Source organism: Oxyura jamaicensis, chromosome 24 (genome assembly GCF_011077185.1).
Source record: "Oxyura jamaicensis isolate SHBP4307 breed ruddy duck chromosome 24, BPBGC_Ojam_1.0, whole genome shotgun sequence".
NCBI classification, from domain to species: Eukaryota; Metazoa; Chordata; class Aves; order Anseriformes; family Anatidae; genus Oxyura; species Oxyura jamaicensis.
The window spans coordinates 3,308,608-3,334,479 of NC_048916.1; the positions used below are offsets into that span (position 1 = coordinate 3,308,608).

A 25,872-nucleotide genomic window follows, 5' to 3' on the forward strand; every position below is an offset into this window, starting at 1 on the left:
AGCCTTAGCCTGGTTTCTTCAAGTAGTTAGTGCAGGCAACTAGAATCACCCAGAGATCATATCTCAGTAACTAAGAATGGCTTAAAGAAACCTCAAGTGAATAAACTCCCTCAGTGCTTGGTAGGGGTATCAACAGTGTTATGGGACATAAGACAGAAACATCTTGTTTTCTGTCTTCCTTGCAGATATTATAGGCTTGATTTGCAGAGATGTCAAGAAACTTGAGCTCTTTTCTCCCCTCTGTCTGGGGCCTGCTTACCTTCTGCAAGCCAAACCTTTCTCTGTTTCTCCACTTAGAAAACAAAGATAATGATCCTGACTTTTATAAAGGTGTTTAGGAGGACAGAATGTGCAATCTAAGAGGTCGGTAGTACCTCTATAATACAAATAATGGTAGTAACAACTAGACATTTGTTTTCCTCCCTTCCTGACCTTCCTCCCACACGCACCATTCATGCCAGACTCCCTCTGTGCTCTCAGCTCCTGCAGCTTATCAGTTTATAGCCAGAGACACTAACAACAAATATAAAACATTTTAACACATGTGATCTCTCTCTCCTCTCCTCCCACCATCCTTCCTCTGCGGGAGAGAATGATGGATATTTGAAATGTGCATCTCCACCTCTCTCCCTGAGCTGTGACGCTTGCTAGCAAAGAAAAGGCTGTGATGAGGCTCTAGCGCCATTGCTTACACATTTGATTGATGATGACTGTGCTGGAGACTGGGAGAAGATTGGTTTCTGGGGCTGATTGATAAAGTCTATCATGCGGCATGAAACAGTTGGAAAGAAAAATAATGGGCCATCTGATTCTTTCTAACAGGAAATATTTAGTGAGAAAAGATTACTGAGGATTTTTCCTGATTAATTTGTAATTATAGAAACTTGCTTTTACATATGAATTTCACTGGGTCTTCCTTTTGTTAAGCAAGATTGTCTGACCAGTTAATTAAGGCAAAGGTACACTTACGGGATAATATAGGAAGCCACAAATATTCCATTCAGCTGGAGTGATGAGCAGGACTGCTCAGGCAGTATTGCTTAGCAAAGGGAAGACCCAGGAAAGATCCCATTTAAGGGCTTTGCTTTACCTGGTAGCAAAAAAAAAACACAAAAACCAAACAAACAACAAACAAACAAACAAACAAAACAGATAATGTTGGGATTGAGTTTTTGTGAGGTTTCACGAATAGATCTGTTTAAAGCACTTTGAATATTCTTTTTAATCCTTTTTTCTATATTTTCTTAAGTGCTAGTTGCAGTTCTGACTTTAACTTGTAGTCTGGAGCAGGTGAGCTGTTCTTCTACAGCTAACGAAGTTGCACTGCAGAGCTGATGATCTTTAGGCATTCTGTAAATCTGGGACAGTGCACATGAGGTTCTTTGATCTGACTGTGGAGTAACCTCCACTGCTTGCTGAAAGAGAACGCCTGCTTTATGCAGACAAGAAGTACACACCAGCACAGAGGAAAGCTGCACATGTTGTTCTCTCTCTTAAATTTACTTTCACAATGTAAAATCCTATAGAAAGATCCTAACTGTACGCACAAACATGCAATTAATATTCCACAGGTAGTGTACAAGTGATTGCCCACCTAACATTGTCACCCAAAAGGCCTTCAATTGTTTTAACAACATCCAGTCTGTTGGAGCTGCTTACAACTCATGCATGAGCTTGGCAATTATAAATGGCAATGAAAATTTCATTTTGCCCCTGAATAGGGTGAACTCTAAGCAAACAGGAACCCAGTAGCTGTGCTGCACTCACAGCCTCAGAGATGCAAAAGCAGGAGGAATTACCAAAACCAACAAAAAACTAATCTCTTTAATCCTGGGAATTTTTTAAACTAGTTTTAATAATTGATACAGTGTCACAAGCAGCCTGAATCCGTGGAGAGGAGATTAATATTAAATGAGAATGCTTCTCCCTCTCTGTATGGGAAAGGAAAAGTCATTAAACAAGTCCTTTGCACACCAGACTTGGCATAATCTAGGTAAAATGCTGGTAAAATTACTGTGGTTGCTTCCTTGCTCCAGATTCATACACGATCTGACCGATGGTGTGGTAAGGAGAGAGGAGACCTGACAGCTCTGCCAATTTTGCTCTTACAGGAGATAGGAACTAGGAAATATTGGAAACAAAAGGAAAGGAAGATGGAAACTATCTGAAAATCTGTATTAATAGTCTCCCTTTGTGACCCTGAGCCTTACAGGCATTAAGGCTTGGCAGCAGCCTGTTTGCCCTCTCTCCTGCACCACCCTGCTTCCAGCTGGCAATTTTTGGCTTCCCTGCTCTGTTCAGCCTTTTGCCATGTGCTGGGCTGAGAAGTAACTGAGGCACCCGCCACGCTGGCATCCCTGCATTGCAAATCTATTGACCGTGGCTCCTGGCCAACCACTGAGAGACAATCAAAGCCGATGGCTCCAGATTGCCGCACGATAGCTTCCCAGCGATGATCCTTCAACGAGATACGGTGCAGCTCTCTGCAGCTGGGCAGATCAGAGGAACTGCAATTCATTAACCTTGCCTGGGGCAAGGCTGGTAACACATGCAACCCGTAATACAAAATGGCAGGTACAGTGGAAAGTGGAGACACAACCTCAAACAGAGCATGTTCCACTGTGCTAACGTTTCACTTTTCCAGTCATGTTAACTCCTATCAAATAAGGCATTTACGTCCCTATCTACAAAGGTATTTAGACAATCCAGTGCTGCCGAATTCAGTATCAGTTTGTCACCCTTGTGAACCTGCATCTTAAGCCTTATTTCTATAACATCATGCAGTATGCTTAATGCTGAGAAGGTCAGTGTTCGTATCAAAGTTACTACATTGCTCTCTCTCCTACCAGTTACGGCACAGCTCTGTCTTCATATATGGTCCTCTTTGCTGTAGTATCTGAAGCTTTTCATGCGAGTTAAAAGCCAGCAGCTCTGTCTTTGTCTCTCTCTTATCTCCCATTCAGAAGCAGGATTGTTATCTTCAATATACCTATAAAAATAAGTATTGTGAGATTACTCAGAAAAAAAAAAGCACCCTCTCTCTATGATAGGTAGTAATGCCAGATCAGACTAGCAGTTACAAAATACAGCAGAAGAAAAGGAAAGAAAACATATATCACTGCACAACTCCAGCCTGACGCTCGGGAGACATGCTGGAACGCTGCCTCGGAGCCCTGTGCCAAATGGATAGGTTTTGCTAGGGTAGTGTGTGGCATGGTATTAAAGATAACACTTCCTTTAGTATTTAATGTAAACAGACAGGGGTTTATTAACCTGCCCCCTGAGGTACCTAATAAGGATAATGTCAGAGAAGAGAAGCAATAAGGAAATGAGTAACAACTTACTGTATTATATATGCATGATGATAATCAATACTACTTTGCACTAAAATAGTAGTTGGCATCCAAAGATCCCCCAAAATTGCAGTAAGGACTCATTCATCAATGAGCTAGTCTTTAAAGGCACTTCAGTATTATTGCATGCTTTGTTCAGCGGTGAGTGAGGGGAGGGGGGCACAGAGAAAAGACAATGCTTGCCCAAGGACACATTGCTCACAATTGACAGGGCTCTGAAAAATAGCCCAAGTTCCTGTGTTCAAAGTCTCACGGTGATTAATGCCTGGTGGAGGCCATTATGCTCATACCACTTTAACAAATGCCATCAGCTTTTAGTCTGATTCCTAGAGCAAATCCAGTAATTGCGCTTTCTTTAGTGCTGGTCTCTTGGAAAACTAAAGATGAATTAGATGGCAGAACAAGCTGTGTGTTAGGTCTAACGGTTGTGACCGATCACTCTGGAAAGTGTCCCTCAAAATGCGTTTTCTCTCGGGTGGGGAGGCAGTATCCTCCTTTGCCTTGGTATCCACAAGAGGCACGCAGCACAGGCAACGCAGTAATGGCAGCAGGGAGCGAGGCTGTTAGCGAGCGAGCTGGCAAACTGTAATTGCTACCCAGTGGCAATTTACAAGCACAGGCAGCCACTCTGGTAGATTTGATTTAAAATAACACTGATGCTGCTGGCCGCTGATTGACAGCCTCCTCCATCACGCTTGGCAATTGCTGGGAGACTCTGCAACCGCTTGGTTCTCGCTGATCACCATCCATCTCTGCCACAGGAGGCTCACGGTCCGTGCACGAGGTCCCGTTGTGCCAACAGAGAAATCAGCTCCTAGTCCAGACAGGAAACAAAGCAGAACTTGCTGCAGGTAACAGAGACTGACGTCACTGGGAAAGTCACCAAACCGGCGCTGAAAAATTGGAAGGAGGCTGAAATTCTCCAGCAACAGCTGAGCAAGTGTGCTTTCGGTGCAGCTCTGCCTTCCCCGAGGGTTCCTAGGAGAACATCCTGCACACATCCATTAAGCGCGCTGTTATTACAGATGGCAGGGAGATGGAGGGTACTTGGCCCTGGGTTGCGAACGTTATTATTTCCTGATCATTAATACGGTGAGTGGCTTCTTACAAGCTGAAATATTGCAGAAAAATGTGAAATGCATAAGGAGCAGGGCACAAGTTCACTGCAAAAAATTTTTCACCCAGGGACTGATTCCAGGCCATGTGGTTTATGGGATGCCTTAAAGATACAAGGGCCTCTTCCATAGGCACGCGGCGTCTGCTCCGCTCCCTCTCCGACACAGCCACCAGTGCACACTCAGTACTAGAGATCAGCTTAAGTGCTCAGATAGCTCCTTGGGGATTTACTTCCTGACTACAGAGTTTCCAGTGCTTACAGATGTACTGTCTCTGGCAATATTTGGTCCTTTAGCTAAAAAGCCTGAGCTTCCGGAGTCATTTGATCACCTAAAATGTTCAGCTTGCAGGCAGAACACCCTACAGACATCAACGCTGAAGACTGAAACCTCAGCAGGTAAATATGGAAGCCCTGGCTGCTGCTTTTTTTAATTTTTAGGATTAGAGGCATGAGATAAAGCCTGACTCATGATTTTTTAGTACTTCAGGTTAGCAGTTCCAGTCACCTGCAAAGGTCCTTCCCACGTGGGCTGACATGCTTGTTAAATGCATCAGTTAATTCTAGCTCCTGGGTATCACGCAGGGAAAGACAAAGGCTTTGAAGCAACTATGGCTGAACAACTACGGCTCTCTCTCCATTTTCAGCCAAAAAAAATGCCTGGTTGTCCTGAAGTAGCACTGAAGTCATACCCACTGAAAATCCTGCGACTCTGATAGAAGGATAATTGCCTGCTCTCTCAGTATTAATACATTTTTGGTTTCTGGTTGGCTGCATTTGCATCTGGCTTTGCAGACTGCCTTCGCCTGAAGCATCTTTATCGGATTTGCTCGGCCTCAAGACTTAGTGTGTTTTTTAAACTAAGTTCTAAACAACTAAAAAAAGCCCCGGGATGGCTCAGTTTGCTGGAGCAAGGTACAGTCTGGGGTAGAAGCAGGCAGCCCAGGTGAGACTGGGAGAATGTGGGATACAGTCCAGGCTGAGAGGAAAGGGTTCGAGCTGCTCTTCCCTCCTTGCAGACCAGTGACAATCCTTGAGCACGAGCACGGCCCACGGCACAAACACTATAAATAACATTAATGGGGCACTGCTGGCGACATCAGAGCAGAAATTAGCGAGACTGGCAACTGCAAAGCAGCAGCAAACTGAAATATTTTCAGTGCGAGTGCTTTCCATCTCAGGCCAAGTCAGACAAGTAGGGGGCAGAAGATTTGCCTCCACCCAGCCTCGTGGTGAGGAACAGGTGCAGCAGTCTTACTGCAGGCCAGGAGGAATATCTGGGAGCCAGAGAGTACAGCAGTTCTTCTTTTAGGACAATGTGCACTTACAGATGGCACAGAAAAATTGGCTTCTGCGGGTATTTTTCCCTGCACTGTGATTCACACCGTGGGGTGCGTGGGAAGGGAATGAATGGTATCAGGTCTTTAAAAAGTGCAATGTCACCACACTCCCTGCAGTGACTTCTGCTCAACAAGGTAAGCATGGCAATGCTGCCCCCAGAGTCCCATCTCTTCATTTCCCACAGCATCTCCCGGGAAAGGACTAGCCTCATTGCTGCCTTGTGCTGCTCCAAAATTAGGACATCCTGTCCCACATCTTCTCAATTCTGAAGGAGCTGCAGTAGCCTGTTCGGGACTTCTTTCCTTTTCTCAGCAGACACCTCCAACAAAAATCTTAGCAGCAAAACTGTTTGGCTGCCAAGGTGTCATTCTGCTGGGATTAAAATTGCTCCCAGCTTTTGGATGGGTCCTCCTGAATAATAAAGCCTATCTAATAAAACAGTCTGTTAATTTTCGAGCTAGAGCAGAAGCATGAATTGTGTAAGAAAGCTCTTGGAAGCAAACCAGACTTCTCTGAAGTGGCCGTGAGTGCCTTCAGCACAGCCACAAAACAGCCAGGAAGCAAAGAAAGTGCAGACTGGGCAGGGATTGCCCCAGCAGGCTTGTGCTGACTTTCCTGATGGCACTTTTCATTTTCTGGTGCCCGAGCTCTCTAGCATAAAGATAGCTCGAGTACATCCAGATGTGCTGCATGCATGGGCCCCACATGCAGTATCAGCACAGCTTTTAATAGCCCTCTGTGGAAGACAAAGTGCTGACATCTACCTCCCTCCATCATCTGAGCTCCTCTAGGTGAGGGTGACTTGCACGTCCTGAGCCTGATACCAGTTCCTACATCAGGCTACCGATACAGCCCAAACAGTGCTGCCCCATCGAGGCAAACTAGGGTCAGCCATGCACAGACACACAGCTTTACACCAGTACGGTGACAGCAGGCAGTGAAATTTCTTATGTAGAGTCCTACACTGGGTGGCTGAAAGGACAGAGTGCCTGCCCTGAGGACATGGCAGCCGGGATGCCAAGAGGGCAGTAGCCGCATTCACACCCTGTGTTTGCCTTTCATGAAGGCTGGACACTGTTCCAGTCTGTTATCTTCTTTGCTGGGCACACTGACACTACATACGGTGTTTGTTCCCAGCTCTTCTCTCTCCTGGTCCTTTCTCCTGCAGCTTACATTGCTTGGCCGAAGCCTGGCAGTGCAATAGGGGAAACATTTAGCAGTGGCAGAGGGGAGCTGGCTCTGCCCCTTCCTCTCTGCTTTTTACGACATCTGCTGAGCTCTTTGTTGAAGCCCCTGACAAGCCGCTTTGCCCTTTTTCTGCGGTCTGAAATTGGGTCATCAAGGCTGAAGCTCCCATCTGTGGATGAAATACTGTTAGATGGTGCTCAGAAACGGAAGGTGACAGCACATGGTGCAACAGACAGCATCGGCAGAGTCTGACACACACCAGTGAAGGGCTGTGAGGTGTCAGGGGATGCCTGATGGTAAAAAAAACCAAAGGTTCAAGACTTGCTATCACTGGGTCATCACAAAAGCTGACAAGCAGGGAGAGCGGTGGGGTTGGCGTGTTAGCAGCAGCAACCAGGAAACACAAGCAATCCGTTATCAACTTGCCACTCTGTGCTTTTAGTATATACCACATGGTATGTTTGGACTCATACTTAGGACTTGGACTGCTTGGGAAGTCGCTACATTTGTAAGTGTAATCCTGACTCGGAGAAAATCACATTGCAAACAGCTAGGTAGGTAATGTTGGAAAAGGAAAAAGAAGCACGGGAAAGCAAATGACTTTCTATTAGGTCAAGACTAGAATCCTGCTTGCCCATCTCCTACATCACTACTGCCTTGATGCTGCTTTGGTGTGTGACACTGGGCCCCGAGAAGAACAAAGGCTCACTCCTGTTTCAGATGGATTCTATTTTTTCCCATTTAGACTAGAGATAGAACATGGATAAATTCTCAATTCTTGGCAAGCTGAGACAGATTTGGACCCAAATGTTACTTTCCAAATTTGCTGTGTTCCAATGCACTTGTTTTTGCATTTCTCAGGTTAGATGCCCCAGGTTGTGCAGCAAGCACAAGCTCTGTTCACAAGTCAAACAGACTTGCTTTATTTTTTTCATAGTCTTATCCGCCTGCTGTTGTCCTTAATGCAGGATTAATGGATGCATTGCTTTGTGGTCGGTTTATTTAAATTACTGGCAGCAAACAACAGTCATAATACACTTTGTTGCAATGAAATGCAGTTTGTAGTGAAATCTATTATAGTTCAAATATAAATTAATTATAATCCCTTCTGCTGTAGTGAACCTTCATGTATAATTAACATTTACTGTAGGGGGAATAGAAAAGGAAAAATCCCCATCTGAATGTTTCAGTGTCAGTAATAATTTCCACATCCCTAATGTCTCTCAGAGGAAGCTATATTATAGCTTACCTGTCCCCCTGCACAGCACAAGTCACAGCTGTCTTCAGCTGCAGCCAAAATACGCTGCTGCAGCATGAAGAAAACATGAGTGATTTCACATCATGCTGAGCTCTGGTCTCCAGGAAATACGGACAGCAGCTTTTGCACTGCATCCAGCTCAGGACTTCGGAGATAAGAGTGGTAAGAGAAGGCAGCCTGGCGGGTATTAGCAACTACACCACTTCTGGTAAAGATGTGAGACTCGGGAATAGTTTCCAGACCCAAGCTGCTTGAGGCCCCGTGGCACGTAAAGGCTGAACTCGCGTGAAAGGCAACAAGGAACCTAAAGTGCTGGGCTGGCCCTGGAAATAGCCTATGTCCTGCAGATCTTTGTGGCCCAACTTGTTGGCCCAGCAAGGAGCTCTGCGTCTCCTGAACAAAATATTTCTACTGGAGCTGAGTATTGCTCAAGATGGCAAAATGCACTGCTCAAACACTGTTATAGCAGCTCTGCAATCTGCAGGCACTTCACTCAGCCTGGATCATGCGCTTCTGCCAGAAGTGGTTACTTACTGCTTCAGGACTTCAGGTTACTTACTGCTTCAGCCAGGCTGGAGGAAGGTGAGAAGAGCTCTTGTGGGAATAGACAAGGCTCAGTGTCCACATTTGCTTAGGGCAAGGGTCAGCATAAGCACTGAAAAACTGAGGCTGGTAAATGAAAATTTGGAGCATCCTTCCTCCTCATGATGAAGCCTCCTGTTCCCAATCCCTAATGAGAGCCAATTGCTGCTGATAAATTTTACATAATAGCTTTTTGCTTGTTCTGCAAATTAAGCAGAAAAATTGCCTATTAAAGGGAAAACTGGGGCATTTCTTAAAACTTAGTGTAACCTATTTAGTTGGTTAGGTCAGATGCAGGGTGGAATCCAAAGTCTCCTTATTAATTTTCTGCAGGGAGCAGCAGTTTGTACTGCTGCAACGTCTTGCTTCAGAGACCCAGCAAGAGCTGATTTCAGATCCACATCAAAGCTGGCTGGTACCAGAGGGGCTGTGTTAGCTCCTTGGCTGACATGCAGGTAACTGTCCTTCGGTGCAGCACACAGCTTTCTTCTTCTGCTGGTTGACTGGTTACCCACACAAGCTTCTGCTACACATAAACCACCAAAGAGGGAAAATGCCAAGCTTGAGCCTTAAAGTCTGTTTTCAGCCAGGACCTGTCACAGCAGCTCTCTGCTTCCCAGTTCTGGGCTGACCCAGTCCTGCCTTTCAGTGGTCAGCTCTGTAGTGACACAGAGTGCATCAGGCTTATTTAACCCTGGAGATAAAAACCACAATGCCTAGTAGAACTAATCTTTTTGGGGATGTGAGCACCAACTCCTGACTCATTTCTCTTTGGGGCATAGGATGGCACCACATTTACTTAATGCCAGGCTTGGCTGCAATCTGAAAGTGAAAGAATCCAGGCTCAGCCTCAAAACACAGTTAGATATTCATGCCTTGTTAAAATATCCCCCCAAACCTTCCTTGCAAATCACAGTTGTATGTTCCCATTCCATATCATTCTCTCCCTGAATGTGTCTTTATTCATTCTATGCTAACCCTGTACAACTCCCCAGCTGTGTTTGCCTCCTTGTGTTCATCCCCATCCTCTCACTCCCACATAATGCGTGTTCTTCCTTCCCCACATCCCTTCCTGCTCTGCATAGGCTCCACTCTAATTCCTTGCTCTTCCTCTTCCCCTGCAGTCCTTGCAAAGCAGGGTCACAGCTCACTGGAGACCAGCCTGGTGGACCCTGAATTCCATGCCAGGACCCATACCCATTTCCTTCTTCCCATTATTCTACCTTTGTCATTGCATGTTTTTTTTTTTTTGTTTTTTTTTTTTTTTAAATTGGCTCTGGACTGCTGACATTTATTTGCAATAACACTCAGAGCTACCAGGAAACAGCAAGAAGCAATAGAAGTTTGTTGGTCAAGCTTGGCTGAAGAGAATCTGGTTGGAGGTTAGGAATAACTAAGAAGCTGGTGGCCACTCTTATCCTCTCCATCTACAGCTATTAAAGCTGACACCTTCTTGTGGTCTTCCTTTTAAACCACCTGCTTCATTCATCCTCTCCCCTCCTCTTAGACAAGGTAGTGGTAAACTTACAGCCAAGCCTGCAATTTGGAGTTTCTGTAAGTCCTTGTTACTTTCTCCTAACTGGCCTATTTGTCTTTCTCCACGCAGAGCATCACAAGGCATCCTCAGCTCCCCACACGTTTAAGAGGCCATAAAATGCTCGCATGCCCCAGCAATGCAGCAATCGCCTTGAACTCAAGAAGCTGTGACCAACAAACAGTCAGCATTACCCACCAGAAAGGTCAACAGCTGATTGCTCCTTATTCTTCCTCTGCTGGTTTTGCCAATAACTAGAACTTACAGACATCCTGTCTATCTGCTGGACCTCATGCAGAGCACTGCCAGATGCAATCATGAACACACCGTGCTCCACCGCATTCCTGTATTGGCAACCATCCTGCCTGCAGGCTGCCTTCACCTCCCCATGCCCCTGTCTCATCCATATGGACGAGCAAACACACAGCGATGCAGCTGAACTTACTGCAGCTGATTCTGCCTGCTCTCCTCTTACTGACTGCAGGGCTTCACAGCTCATTTATCTGCTTCTGATACAGGTCCCGTGAGCCTCGTTCGTTGCACAGGATCCCCACTTAAACCCAGGGCATGCTTTTCTTCTTGCTCTCTCTGTCTGATCTGCTGAAACAATTCCGACTGTCTTAGCTAACCAATGGCATCACCCAGCCAATCTCACGCTCCTGGCATGTGTGGGCCCCTTGTTTGTTCTTCACCAGCTGGGAAAGAATCACCCTGAGATTTGCTCACCCACGATGTGCCTCCAACACACATGCAATGAAAAAAACATAAAGTGGGGAGGGTCACAGAAGGGAAAAAAAAAACAGGAAAAATATCAGCAAAGGTCACCAGATCTAACCTTGGTCTGCTTCAAAGAGCTGCGTGTCTTTCATAAGCAGCATCCAGAAAACACAAAAAGTAACTGGTAAATGCAATATGGACCTGCATAAAAACACAACAGAGTCCCTTTGCATCAGTAAAGATACAGCCACTGGCAGCTCTGGCAGCTTGCAGGTCTCCCGGGGATAAACGCAGTAGGGACAGATACTGTTTATTTCTTGCAATTTTGGCTGAGCCTGCGCCAGTGCTCTGAAACCTCAGAGCCTCTTCACTTTGCATGCACACACCAATTAACTAAGTAACCTCTGCTGGCACTAAACAACCACTGCCCCTTGGAGGAAACATTTTTAATAGATAAGGGAAGGTGTTTTTAGTAAAAACTGTATTGACAGAGTTATGCAGAGGGACTAACACATGTGACACAACTTCATACATTCTTTCAACCAAAGAAAAACAAATTAGAAAAACTGAAACATGTTCTGGGCATTTTTCTCTTTTAAACCAATCCTTTCCTTTGTTTCCATCACTGAGATCTTTTGTTTTAAAAATACGTCAAGTAGTAATCAAATGGATCGCTTCCCCCTCTTCCATCAAAACAAATCAATGTTTCATTCAACCCAAACCACAAATTTCCCGCTTCCTCACCTGCTGCCCACCCCTTTCCTCCCTGCCCTGGGAATGTAAAAAACGCTCCTGTTTCCCCAGAAGTGTTTTTTTCTCCTTTTTGACACATTGCTAAACAGCAACACCAATGATTTACACAGCTCTACTTCTTTTTTCTTTTATTTTTCCTAGGGAAGCCAACACACAGCAGTGCAAACCTGTTGCACAGACAGAGCAAAGGCGCACAGCGTGGACCCCACTCCACTACCAGCTCTCTGCCCACCCCGCCAGCTCCTGCTTGGACCTCTGCCCTGCACCCTAAACCCACTTGCCACAAACAGCACTCTGGTTTTGAAGCCTGTTTCTGAGGCTCTGCTCATTCGCGGAGCTCCAGGAGCATAAATAGAAAATGCTCAGTGTTCTCAGACACAGGGTAGATAAGGTGAGCTTTCACAATTTAAAAGCAGTAGCTATGGTTTGACAGGGTTAGAGCTAAAAGCAGAGTATTTCACTCTGATATTTCCACCTCTGGCTAAGCAGAGGAGGAAGACTCACTTATTGTCATTTCCTCTTGTCCCACTCCCCAGTCCTTCTGCCCTCGGAGCTATACGACTGATTTATACCCTCCTGAATCCGTGCCAGAGATCTATCAAGGCATTTCTAATGCTACCTGAGCGCCTACCTGTACAATCATAACAACTCACGTTATATTAACGATGACCCTACACATTAGCACTCATTAGTGAGAGCAGCAGCCTAACCCCTGGCAGCCAGTTCTGCGGTAACACACTGTAACCACAAGTAGCCTCATATTTGTGTCACCCTAAGAATTAAAGTTTATCCGCATCATATCCACAAACACAAAACATGGACATAAAGCAGGAACCAGAGCTTTGGAGCCATCTACAAAAATGAGATAACTACTTCACCCTGAGTTTTAATTAAAATGGGCTTAGCCACTTTGTTTTTTTCTGACAGCTCTCTTCCATTTTCTTTTTAAATACAATCTGCTCTCATTTTTCAGTGCCATCATAGGGTTGGTGACCAAAGTACAGAAATAAAAATCACATGACTGAATTACTGCATTTTCCAAACACTTAGGATTTTATTGCTGGTAGCTAACTGCACGCACAGAACATCTGCTTTCAGTTCGCGGTGCAATCTCTATCTCAAACTGCAGCTATAACTGCTCCGAAGGAGCCCAGAGACAAGCCATAGCATTAAAGTCTGACCTACTTCCATCAAAGAATTGTTATCACCTCCTTTTCCTTTTCTCTCCTTCCATTCGCTTTGCCACTTGCCACCTTCCCTTTCCGGACCAGCTTCTGTTTGCAGAAATAGCTAACATCTACATTTACTTGGGACTGGGAAAGCAGGATGGAGTGGAAGTTGAAGGGAATGACAGGCTTGCAATAACTTCCCACCTTGAAGACACAAGTTCAAATCCACGCACACATAATCGAGCCCTTCTCTCTTCTGAACTTGCTGTACTGAGTGCTGTGAGGCACAGACACTTGAAATCCTCATGGATTTCAGTGGGAGGAAAAAAGGAGGTCAACACATCCTCAGTGTCTTTAGCCAGAACTGCCCTGTCATCATTTTCTGAACTTTCTGGATGTCTGTATGATGAAAGCAGAATATCCCTCAATGCTGGAAGAGCATTCCAGCTGTTCTCTTTATTTATTTATTTTTCACTCTCCATTATGAACTAGAACATTAATTAGCAGCTGCCAGCCACCTTCACAGAGAGCAGCAAAGCCTTTTCTTTATTTAAAGGTTGTGAATGCAGAAAACAGAGCGGTGCATGCAGAAAATAGAACGGCATCTCTATAAGATTCCTGACATAAAGAGAGAACTGGCAGTAAATAAAAGACAAGATGAGAATCAATAGCATGTGAAAGAGAGAAAAGAACATAAAAGGAAGTGCAAGAACCTGGAGAGGAAAAAGGTAAAAAAAAAAAAACACAACACGATGACATTGTTTTCTTACAGAAACTAAATTTGTAGGGTTTGGGGCTTAATCCAAGGCTGGCAGAAATCTATAGCATAGCTGGCACTGATTTCACCACCCTTTGGGTCAGGTCCTCTGGTTTTTCTTTAAATTTAAATTCCTGCCCATCCTGGTGAAAAAAGACGTGATACCTTTGGAAAGGTACAACAGTAAATCCCCACTGGCCTCCCAAGATAACAGTAAAGCCAAAGCAGGCTGAACAGGCTGAGCCATGCCACTGAGCCAATCCCTGCAGCAGCAGTTCACGTCTCGGCTCTGGGTTCTCTCCCCATACTGACAACCTGTAGCACGACACAGGGTCCCGTCTTTGCAGTTCACTGGGAATTGCAATTAAATGGAAGGTTTGCAATGAAGGCAAACATGGTAATGGAGTTAATTTTAGCAAATCACTAATGAGCAATACACCAGCCTCCTTTTTTACCCTTATGGCCAACCTCCTAATGTGCCTTCTCTTGCTTTATTGAAATCATTAACAACTAACCCGCTGTCCTCCTTTTGGAAAACACATTTCTTCCAGATTCTGCTCCACGGGGATCTGAAAGAGCTTTTCCAATCAACAATTCATTGAATGAAGTCTCCAGAAGTCTGCTGTTGTCCTTTCCATCCCATGCTTGACCTTGAGCTATTTAAACCTAGATGGATTTCAACTCTGTAGTCCCACCAGCCTGCAGATTCTCCCCCCCACCCTCCACCTGGGATAAGAGAGGCTTTTCAGAATGTGTTAGAGGAGGTCTGCTAAATGATGCATTGAAAAGAGCTGGAGGGAAAAACAACTTTATCATCATCCTGTGGTTCAAGCAGAAGGGGATAGGGTTCCTCAGTGCTTTAAAAGATAATGAAAAATAAAAAATCTGAGCAGAGAGCAATGTAAAAAAAGGAAATTTAATACTTTTTGATCAACAAATGAAAACGGGTTCAAGGCAGCAAGGTCCCAGGAGAGTCCTAGGCATGGTGTGTTCAGATGAACGCAGGCTCCATTTTAGTACAACTTTTCCTTGGAAGATTAAAGGGTAAAGGGGATCAGGAGAAAAGTTCTGTCCAGCTGCAGAGGATATGCTATGAAGGAGCGTGGGATTGAGACACGGGAGAAGTTAATGTTCAGAATTTAGATGCAGCAAGTTAAACTGCTGAAGCACCACTAGATAGCCAGGGGTGCAGTTTAGCACTTCTGATATGGATTCTGCTGCAGATGTTTGTACTAGATGCAAGACGGATGCAATAGCTCCTGAGTGCTGTATATCCTCACAGCTGCTCAGTCTCCAAGCAGCTGCAGGAATTTCAGTGGTCGTACAGGTATGCTGGCAGAGCCCAAGGGAAGGGGCTATGTATGTTTTCATCATTTGGTCTGAACCAGTGAGTGGCTTTCACAAGCATTATCGCATTCCTCCAAAACCACCGTTTCTGCCAAAACCCTGCTAGAAGAGCAATTTGTCCACAAACTATCAACATCAGAAAATTTGCTAATTGCCCCGCACAAGGTCACACTACCAACTGGACTCTATTAATGTGAGACAACAGGTCACAGAAAGCAGAAGCCAGAAAAGCTGTTCAATTTGCTTGCATTAACGATCATGATTTGCCTAACCCTGTGTGATGGATAGGAGGAGAGGGAGAGGAGAAACAAGAAAAACCTTCCCAGCAGCAGCATCTTCCCCTGCTGAGCAGTTGTCCCCTCTAACCTTGGAAGCACGGAAACACATTATTTAACAGAGCCAGATCTGGTTTTCTCAGGGGAGCAAGACCCCTTAGTTCAGAGATCTCCCAAGCATTCATTTATTGAGATCTTTACCCATTTGGAATGAAAATTAGCAGAAGAACAGATTCTGCTCCCGTAGCACCCTGCATCTGGAGCTATTCCATTGCTTTAGAAATCACCAGAATTACATTCAAGTATTCAGGGAAATCGCATGATAAAGTGCTACCCTACCTCCAGTCCTCCTTCAGGAGATGCTGGGTTCCATTGTTTGTGTACACTTCTGTATTTGATGACTAATTAAATGTAAAAGGTAATAGCTGTACAAGAAATTATTAAAGTACAGTGCTGGAAATATTAAGTCAAGCAAGCAATGCCATCACACACCCACCTTCTTATTCCCTTCCTAAAAACCTAATTATTTTAAACTATACTTAGTTGGGCTGAAAATTGATGGAACTAATTTCTAGAGCTAGCACAGGCAGAAGCATCCTGTCATACAACTGAACACAACTACAGTTCAGCAGTATGACAGGTTACAAATCCCTATACAGCTGTGCCCGTGCCTCTGAATCACATCCTGCCACACAAAGTTTTGCCCACGTACTACAGTTTTTGTCTGCAAGTGGCTTGCTGGCTCCTAAGTCCTTTCACAGCTCTGCCCACACCTTCCCATCAGCATAATATTTGGCTCTTGGTCGTTGCCATATTTCCTGATATGTTGCTAATTAAGTTCCTCTCCACGCATGTTTCCTGGCTTGCTCACGTTTCTTGGGTGCCAACCCTGTTCTAGCACGAGGCATCAGAACAGCCAGGCAGCTCCAAAAAGTATTTTCTTGGTTTCCCAATGTTTTCTTGTGCTGCGTGTTTATGTACGTTCATCAGGCTTTTCATCTATCCCCCAGTCTTTAAAAACCATATACTGCCAATCTTTGCATCAGTTCACCTTGTGCAAGAGCTGTTTTCTGATCAGCCACGCAGACAAGCCTCCTCCACGCAGGCAGCTCTCCTGGCACCAGGTATTTATTCACAAAACCAAGGGCTCAGAGGTGTTGACTTTGTTTAATAAGTGAGAAACACACCTTGCTCGATCACATTGCTGCAGGCACCCAAAAAAGCAGATTTCTGCCTCAAACGCTTCTGATCAGAGGCTCATATGTATTTGTATGTATCCACCAGCACCACTGGACAATCTTTGTTAACAATAACATTACAGATCATAATATTTCCTGAAAAAGGCCTCCATGTCTCCTCATGCTGTGCAGGAACCACCAAAGGGACACGCCAGGCTCGGTGCATGCACCCCTCAGACCACTTCCACCCACAGATCCCTAGCCCCCAAAGCCCAGAGCTCTTACCAAGGTCTCCTGAACTCCTCCTGCTGCATCTCCATGCTGCCACCCCATGGAAAAGCCACCCTCTGCCTTCCTCGGGGGCGGCGACTTCTGAGAGAAAAAGAAGGCCTGGGCGTCGCCGCGTGGAAAAAAACCACCCCAAAACTCAGGGAGGTGTTATTATCATCATACTTTTTTCCCCAAAAAGTCATCACTTTGTCCTTCCAAGGATGGCAAGGAACTGTTGCCTTGCAGGGAGCCAGGCAGGGGCGGTTCTTCACACTGTCTCCCCCTCATCGCCGCCTTCACCACACATTTCCCTCCTCCTCCTTCACTCACGCGCCCCCCTCGTTTAAGGCTTAAAATGGCGGCCGCGGAGGGCCTGAGGCCCGTGGGTGCAGGAGAGAGAAAAAAGCAGGGGCCAGTGGTTGAAAGAGCAGCTGTGTCCTCTTGGGAAGGTGCTGGTGAGTGCAGGGGCTTCGCTCAGCTCTGTGTTCCCCTTGCCCTCATGGTCCCTTGGCCTCTATGTGCTCCTCCCTGAGGTGTGGTCGCCTCTCCCCTGCGGGGCTGCCCCCGCGGGGTGGGAAGCACTGGGGAAATAAGGGTGCTGTGAGAGAAATAAGGGTGCTGTGGGGATGCCCGACAGAGGTGGCATGCCAGAAGCAGAGGTGGCTAGAGCTATCAATCACACTCCTGTTTCTAATCAGCAGCACCCCGGCTGGTGAACAAATAGCAACTCATTTGCAAAGCTTTTGCTCTGTTCTCTCATTAGCATAAGTATTGTTTTCCATTATCCATGGTGATTCACATTAAACTAATGCAAATTCATCTGTCATCTGAGCATATCTGAGTAAAGGGCAACTGTGAATTCAATTAGTGACTATTTGCCCCTATCCTACTAGGAAACTGAAGGTGTACGGTGCTGTGTGGGAGCTGCCTGATGCGTGGCTTGGATCCTGTGTGACCTTACTGTAGTAGAAGCAGACTTGCATTTGTTTGCTACGTCAGATTTGAACTTGTAGATATTGATAGCATCAGTAATTCTGGCTTCAAAGGTAAACTTAAGCTTTTACTGCAGTTCCTCACCACATGATAAATGGTAGTTTTTAATCCTTCCTCCACCATTTTATGAAGTGACAGTTTGCCCAATAGTTTGAAATCCATTGCTGTTTGTTGTTACCTTGGATGATTAGAAGTGAGGCTAATATACCTGGGTATTTTCCTGAATTTAATGTAGTCAAAGGAGAGAAGTAGCCATAAGCCAAGCTCTTTTTCATGTGCTTCACGGACATCCAGTTTCATGTAATATTTCTGCAACTGTAGAAATCCTGTCCTGGAAAAAAAAAATCGGCATTGTGGGTAATGCTCTTGCACAATATTTGTTCTATACTGTAATTCTTTATGTTTCATCCAGGATTGTTGCATTTGCTGGCAAGTTTTTCCTATGGTCCTTTCAGTAGTGTTTGCCTGCCTGTGTTGTAGAGTACACCTATTTTTCCTCTAGAAAGAGGAATTCAAAATCCAGATTGTAGTTCATTGAGTTCTGAGAGATCCTCCCAGAAAAGTGCTGCTGAAATACATTGCCAGTTCATATTACGCCATGGGGAGAAGGTGATGGCAGGGGAATTTCCTGATGCTTCTCCTTCTGGATGCTCTGAATCAGATGGGATGGGAGCTGTACGAATAAACAAAAAGTCCACAAAGTACTTGCCCGCACCACAATCACCCAGGCTATAATTCTCTGGGTGCATACACTATAAATTCCTTTCACTGCTGGCATGTTAATGGCACTTGGGGAGATGTCACTTCAAAACCAAAATGAGCAATGACACACCAAGCAGCAGAAGGTAAATGGCTTTTAACTGGATAACATGTCAGTTAAAGGCTAAATTATTTCCCTGCTGTCACTTCCCTTTACTATGTCGGCTGGTGTTATTGGCCATTACTGACAACGGTCGAGAGAAATGATGCCCTTGGCCCTGGGGCATGCTGATTACCTTTGTTGGTATCTGTTTGTGGTAAAATAATAGGCAGACGGAGTTGAAACAAACTTGTTTTCTCTAAGATACATAGAAGTGACTTGTACGACGAGATATCACCACTTAGATGACAGTATTTCACTAGTGACGAGATGCTTGTGGTGTTTTCCAAACAGACTTGCCATGAAAGAAAGCTTTCCCCAGTGTGGTGAATGTTTCTGGTCAACAGTCATTGTTTGGGCCTTCTAGCTCATGAAGAAAACTTAAGGTCTAAATATAGGTCTGTATTGGTCTATGACTCCTACAGGAGTTGGGCTCTGGGGACTAGATGTATCCTCAGGCATTCCTGTAACAAGACATTAGAATGGGAGAGGGAGCCTGAAACTTGGTATTTTTTGTAGCCTTTATGGGCTTCTAGATGATGGTAATCAGAATCCATTTTTCTAGATGCTGTGCTATGTCTAATGCCAAGGTAAACACTGCTGCTTCAGAATCCTACTGAAAGGTTGAGGGGTTTGTGTGCACGTCTCAATTATGTGGGTGAGTCATTGCATGAAGGTAAGTGGTAAAAGCAGCAGTAGGTGCTACGAAACTCAACAAAATCAGAACGTTAAAGAAATTCTGAAAATTAATGTATTATTTATACAGTGGTTTTAGTATTGAAAAAGCTACTTAGTATTGAAAAAGCCATAATTTTTAAGGCTTTCTCAGCAGACTAATTGTTGTTAAGTGGCAGCAGAGCAGAGGAATTGATCTCTGGATTGCAAAGCAGCGAAGCCAGAACTTTCTGCTTCTATTGTCTAGGTATATTTTGAAAGCTGCCCCTGCAGAAATGACCCTGTGGTTTTGTTTACAGCAGTGATGCCAGATGGTTATAGTTTGTAGGAGGTGACTTTCTCATTTCCAGATGTTTTGAGATCCACAAGTCAAACTAGGCCTTCTCTGTATCATCATCGTCAGTAAAAAAGGTTCTGCAGGACAAATAAGGGCTTTATCTACACACCTGTACAGCCAAACTGCTTTTGTATTGACTGATGTGAACTGGTCTAGGCTACTTAAAAAAATTAGCTGAGATTTAGTAGGTTCCCAACTGCTCTCCTATTTTGGGGTAAACTCTGGCAGTAAGTTAAAGGTACTAAAAAGGTACTAAAATATTTTTTTTCTTTTCCTTCAAGCTTTAGCTGTTCAGAATTAGTCTAGATAATGATGACCCTGTCCTTACCCCGTTTAGGGCTTCAGCCATTCATTTAAATGCCTTAATGGGAGGTGGGTGAGTAAAAGCCTAGGCAAGAGTGGTGTTACGTAGTGAAGCTACTCATCATGCTTTGAGTGTGTTCCTTGTGCCCCTTGAGTTCCAGAGATACCTGAGTATCAGAGTCCAGCTTCAGAACCTGAATCAAACAGGTGTTCAGACTTCCTTAAAGCACTTAAAATGTGGCAGGAATCTTTTAATTTCACTAGCAAACAGTTTGAAAACCAGATGGTTTCTTTGCAACAGAACCCTGAACATAACAGGAAAATAGAAGATACTCTCCTCCCTCTCTTAGCTGGGGAAAAAAAATCTTAAAAATGCCTTGCATGTGCTAAATAAATAAATTTTAAAATGAACCTTCTGGCCAATCACAGTTTAGCTACCCTGCAATTAAACAAATCCACAAACTGGCAACACATTTACATCTCATTAAGGGGAGGCAAATGCAGCAACTGCATGAAAATTTAGAAATTAGACACAATTACCATGTTGGCTGGAGGCAGGAGCAGAGAGCATTGTTGAGGGAAGCTTTTAAGAGAAGTTTGATGGTTCCTTAATTGGCTGCTGCCTCCCCGGTCCCACCCAGCTCTGCTGTTTAAATGAATTAAAAAAAAACAAAACCCAACAAAGTCATTGATGCTCTGCCTATCTCTGCAGTGCAGCAGCCCTGAGGAGTTAATGAAGCAAGACCCACAGAGGTCTGCCAGAGAGCTGCAAACCTCGAGGGTGCTCCCCTGACATGACGCTGGGCAGCCTTCCCAGTCACTGAGGGACAAGCCTCTGCTGGCCTTTTTATGGGGTTTGCAGAGACACGGCTCACACACCGCCCCTTTTGCTCTTGCTGTGTTCTGCAGCTGCGTCCAGTCACATAATGAGTTGTTTTGAAGGGCGAATATACCTGGGATTGCAATGCAGCACTCACCAGTTTGTGGGTGCCTTTGCATCGAATTTAAGGCTCGGAGAGTTTGTCTGATGTCAGTAGTCCTGGCTGGTAGTACAGAGATGTTTTTTGCGCTTGCACAGCATCCTTCTTCTTCCCTCGTCTCCAGCAGCTGCCTCATTCCTCTGCATGTTTCTTAAGAGGTGACAGGTTTGTGTTGGTTTTGTCCTCCATTAGTGGTGGTCTGGCACAAAGCAAGAACCCCAGAACCAAGCTCTGCCAGCATGCCCTATAAAAAAAGGCCTAAAAAATAATAGTTCAGTGTTAACAAATTAGGGATGTTGTGGTGATTGCCCATTTGTGTGCAGGGACCTTTTGTCTCGAAGCAGAATATTCACAGTAAGTACTACTTAGGTGTTCCTTTGTATTTTTGGGAGATTTGGGACCTACACCTTTACTTTCTGAAACGCACAGCCCCTTAGCACAGCTGTCTGCATGGCTTCGGCAGCAGAGTCCAACTTGGCACAACTGAAACAAGTTAATAGGGGAATGAATAGAAGTCCTACAGGCCGACGTGTACCTTGCATACCAATTGATACAGGCTGGCTGGTGCAGGGGAAGGCAAAGAAAGAAGAGAGTTTTTTCACATGTCCTCAACTGATCCCTTGAAAAAATGGAAGCAGTGCAAATTTAGAAATAATTAAAAAAAAAGAAACAAACTTTCATAACTGTTTAAACTACATTTTTTTTAGATGTTGGCATATTGACCACATGCCTGGACCTTCCTCATCTGTGAGGTTCAACTGACTTTAAGCAGTTTTATCAGCGTTTATATGCCACCTGCACTGTGCTTGTTTTTCTTAGTATTTCTTTTGATGTCTTGTTTTTCTTCCCTTGAAGGTAGTTTTGAAATTGGCAGGTTTCCTGATTGCTCAGGTATCTCTGATCCATTGGATTAGTCATTTTGCTGGGCTCTCCGTGACCCTGAGGAGAAGCTTTATCATTCATATAAGAATTGATGAACAGTGTTGACTTGTGAATTGATAAGCAATTAAGGACATTGTGTCAAGGAACTGATGAAAGCTGTAAGGGTCCGTAAGGGATTTATATGCGCTGCTGTAGATGAGAAACTGTGTTGTCAGTAATTGAGGGGACTGTATGTGCAGCAGCGAACAAGTTCAGAGCTGTAAACGGTTCCCGTGGCATTAATCGTCAGCCTGTCATTGAGTTCAGGAGTATTTTGCCCCTGCCGTGTGTGGAGCCTTGATATGAATAGCTTATGTAGGAGAGGTGCATGGTTAACGCTATGCTTTGGCTGAAATGTAGGTTTCTGTCTGGGGGGCTGCAGAACCTCTGTGAAGCTTCCTTTTTGCTCTCCTTGCAGTGTTGCTCTATTCCTCTCTTCCACGCGGTGCGCAGGAATATCACGCGTAGCAGAGGAGAGGCACACAACTGGCCAGAAAACTGCTCTGGCCTGATGCCACTGCAGTCTGCATCCTAGGCAGCTGCCCTAGTGACTTTCTGCTTTCTGTGTAAAAACCAAAAAAACCAGCACATAGCTTGTTCATAAGGTAGCTGCCTAGGAAGGGTTAATACAGATGGTATTCGGTGTGTGGCTTCTGCTTTTGGCTGATGTTGGAGTTGGTTTCATTTTAATTTTATTATGAAGATATCTTGCTTAGGAAATCAGAAGAGGGCTCTAGCTGCTCTCATCTTGCCAATTCATCGCTTCTTCCCTGAATGTGCATCACAAGGATCTCGGGAGTAATTCATACAAATGTATCCGAGCTTAGCCAACAGAAGCAATTTCAGCTGGAACCGAACATAATCCATTTCACCCCGGCATCAAATAAAGGGAAGGGGCCCTTTTATTACTTTGACTCTTTGTTTTTTTGCAAATACTCAGATGCTACAATGACATATTGAAAGATAAAATCTAGAGATAGATAGGAAGGGTAGAAATCAAAAACCAGCGTATAGTTGCTTGCAGGCTCCATGGAAACTGGGCTTGTCGTCATCAGCTGGAGTTGCATATACATGAATTTGGGCATCTGTAAGAATGAAATAAGTTTTAATCTTTTGTTTCAAATGTCACAGTGCAACTGGATTATAAACCCTGAGCTCTTGGCTTTGGCAGGAGCAGCTATTGATGAAGATGTCACATATTTAAGCATGTTGGAACGTTTTCTTGGTCTTTTCTGAGTGCTCCAGTGCCTCGCTCTTAGGAAGAAAGCAGCAGTTGTCTCCTTGCGACCTTATTCTTTGTGTAGTGAAACAAATAATATTAAACGGATCCAAGTAGGTGTAATTCTCCTGAGGATCCCATCTTTTACTTATCTGCATTAATTGCCTCAATATGCCAGCAACAGATCTGGAAAGCCCTGGTTAAGATAAACTCCTGCTGTGCTGGGTGCAGTTTTATGAAGAGTGGAGGAGGAATTGAGAACAACAAATTAAAACTAATCTCATCTCCTAAAATATTTGATTACACAAACTCAATTTATTACACAGAGCTGCCCTTTTAAACATGTACAAGCTGGTAAGACAAACAGGGCTGGGAGAGGAGGGGGGAATTAACCCCAAATTTGTCCTACAAGAAAGCCTTCTGTAATCTACTGTAGTAATGGCTTGAAAGGCTGCCCTAACCTCGCTGTAAATTAGCATGTTTAGCACACTGCGTGGAAAGGATTGCCTTATAAATCAGGGTCTTTGCAGAGTGTGCTCTGTGGCATCTTGGGACCTGGGAATCTGAAGTTACCTCTTTAACAAACCTCAGACTGAGCGGCAAGCTGCCAAAGCATTTGGACTGGAGTTTAGACACCCTCTGTGTCAAGTAACCTGGAGCCCGTGGAACTGGAGTGGATGGCTTTCTCTTTTCCTTGTTTTTGGAAATTCCTTCTGTTAGAAATAACAGATGATTTGTGCACAACGTGTTTATCTGCTGCTTGTTCAACCATTCCCCTGATGTGTGTTTTTCAGGCTATTTTGAAGCATTTTCCTTGTAAAACGTCATTGCCTTCTCATTTTAATTGATCTTGAAGCATGTTTTTGGGTAACCCAGGAGTAAAGATTCACTGTGATCCCTCTCCATCCCAATCGCTGCTTTATTCTTTGAGGAAGCAAGGATTCTCCGAAGGCGGTCTAAACTGAGCAGAGGTTGTTTATGCTTCCTTTCATCGCCCTCCCAGCTGGAGCAGAGGTGAGAGGCGCTGCTTGGTAAGCTGCCTGGGAGCTGCCTTCGAACAACAGGGAAATAAATTCCATGCTGGAATTCAGCAGCCCCTCCAATCAACGTACTTTCCAATTAATTTCTTTGTATAAGGAGGACTTCTGAAAACAGTGTGCTGCTGTTAGCTCTGGCTTTAATTTATTTTGAAAAATGCGTAATTATCAAGCTGTGAGCAAATTGCCATGCCTTTCACCTGGCTCCTTTCTGAACTCATTCGCATTCAGAGGAGCCATTGATTAATGAACAGAACAGCAGAGGACAAGGATGATCCAATGCAGCTACGAGCTGCATAGCGCAGAAGTAATGCCGCAGGAGAACATCTATTAGGGCCTCTGTTGGAAACCACTGGCTGAGGCAATGCTGCCCCTTATTGCAGACAAAGACAAAAAATGAGTCCTGTGAGATTAACTTTGCCCATTCCCTCACTTGAGCTGTGAACGAGCAGAAGCGAGGCCTGTTTCTCAGCTCCTTCCCATGCTGTGTTTGTGTCAGCTCTCCCAGCACATGGACAAGTGCAGATACCAAGCCCACGTTAAATTCAATTTTTCTTATGGGAGAAAAACATAAAAATCAACAGTTCTTGTGGAGTACTGGCATCCTGTGCTGAGTGTAATGAATGGGACAGTGCTTGTTTCTCCTGCATTCATGAGGACCAAAGGATTCTTCCTCAGGTATGCTTCTGAGCCCTTTTTAATGTCTGCTTTTTCCTTTGCTGTGCCTTTTCCACACGTGTGGGATGAAGAGGAGCTGGCTGTAGCCTTCTGTGTTGCTCTATATAATGATGCTCTGTGCTTTTCCAGGGGACATGCCTGTGAGGCTCATGGCCTGTTTCCCCCTTCTGATCTTGGAACCATTAGGTTGGAAAAGACTTCAAGATCAAGTCCAACCATCAGCCTGACCTACTGAGCCCCATTCTTCCATGACAGCTGGATTTTGTTTACAAATGATGATGTAGTTCCTAATTAGCACTGGGAAACTGAACTTACTGTTGCTTAACCATTGCTTGTTGAAGAGGCCAGAGATGAGAAACTTCTATGTATGTAGCCATCGATCTCATGGAGTTAAATTCAGAGCCAGCTGTGTAAGCTGGTGCATTTTGTTGCTCTTCAATACGGAAATTACACACTTTTCACTTCCTCTATGTTCTTGGTGACTGTTTTCCCCCTCAACCTCTGTCCTTGTTAGAATGACAGTCAGTCTGTTACTGGGTGTCAGCTGCACATCAGCTAGCAGGTGTGAGTTCGCAGGAGATGAGATAAAGTAATTTCTTCTGGAGTGCAGGTGACTTAAACATTGATCAAGGTGCTGACTGCGTCCGAGCAGCAGCAATGTTACATCCATTACGACTTGTCATCTTCACCCTTGCTCATCTCAGGTGTCACTGTAGGTTTGCACAGACCCTTTTCTAGCAAATAGAAGTTCGGATCTGTGACTTTTGTTGTGTCCTCCAAAAAGGAGCCGCAGCCCTGGTGCTTTCACGTGGTGTGAGAACACCTAACTGCTGGAAGACAGGCAGTGCTTCAAATATGCCTCTTACAGCCCACTGAGCAGCTGTCTTTTACTGCTGACTTCAGAGCATTATAACGCCAGGCTAAACTAAACAGGTTTAACATGCAGGGAAAAAAAAAACTATATGCATCTTTCTCTACTCTTTTATGGCACATTTTCCTTTTGTTTTGGAGTCCTTGGGGTGGCTATGTCTTTG

At 44.7% G+C, this 25,872-nt stretch overlaps 1 long non-coding RNA gene across 1 annotated transcript; it reads right to left on the reverse strand.

Annotated features, from left to right (window-relative positions):
- Positions 1 to 1,828: 1,828 nt before the first annotated feature.
- LOC118177978 lies at positions 1,829 to 17,424 on the reverse strand. The gene is made up of 2 exons (XR_004756002.1): positions 16,852 to 17,424; positions 1,829 to 2,989 (listed from the first exon to the last, which is right to left on the reverse strand). It is a non-coding gene; the product is annotated as an uncharacterized LOC118177978 (long non-coding RNA).
- Between the last annotated feature and the right edge of the window lie 8,448 nt (positions 17,425 to 25,872).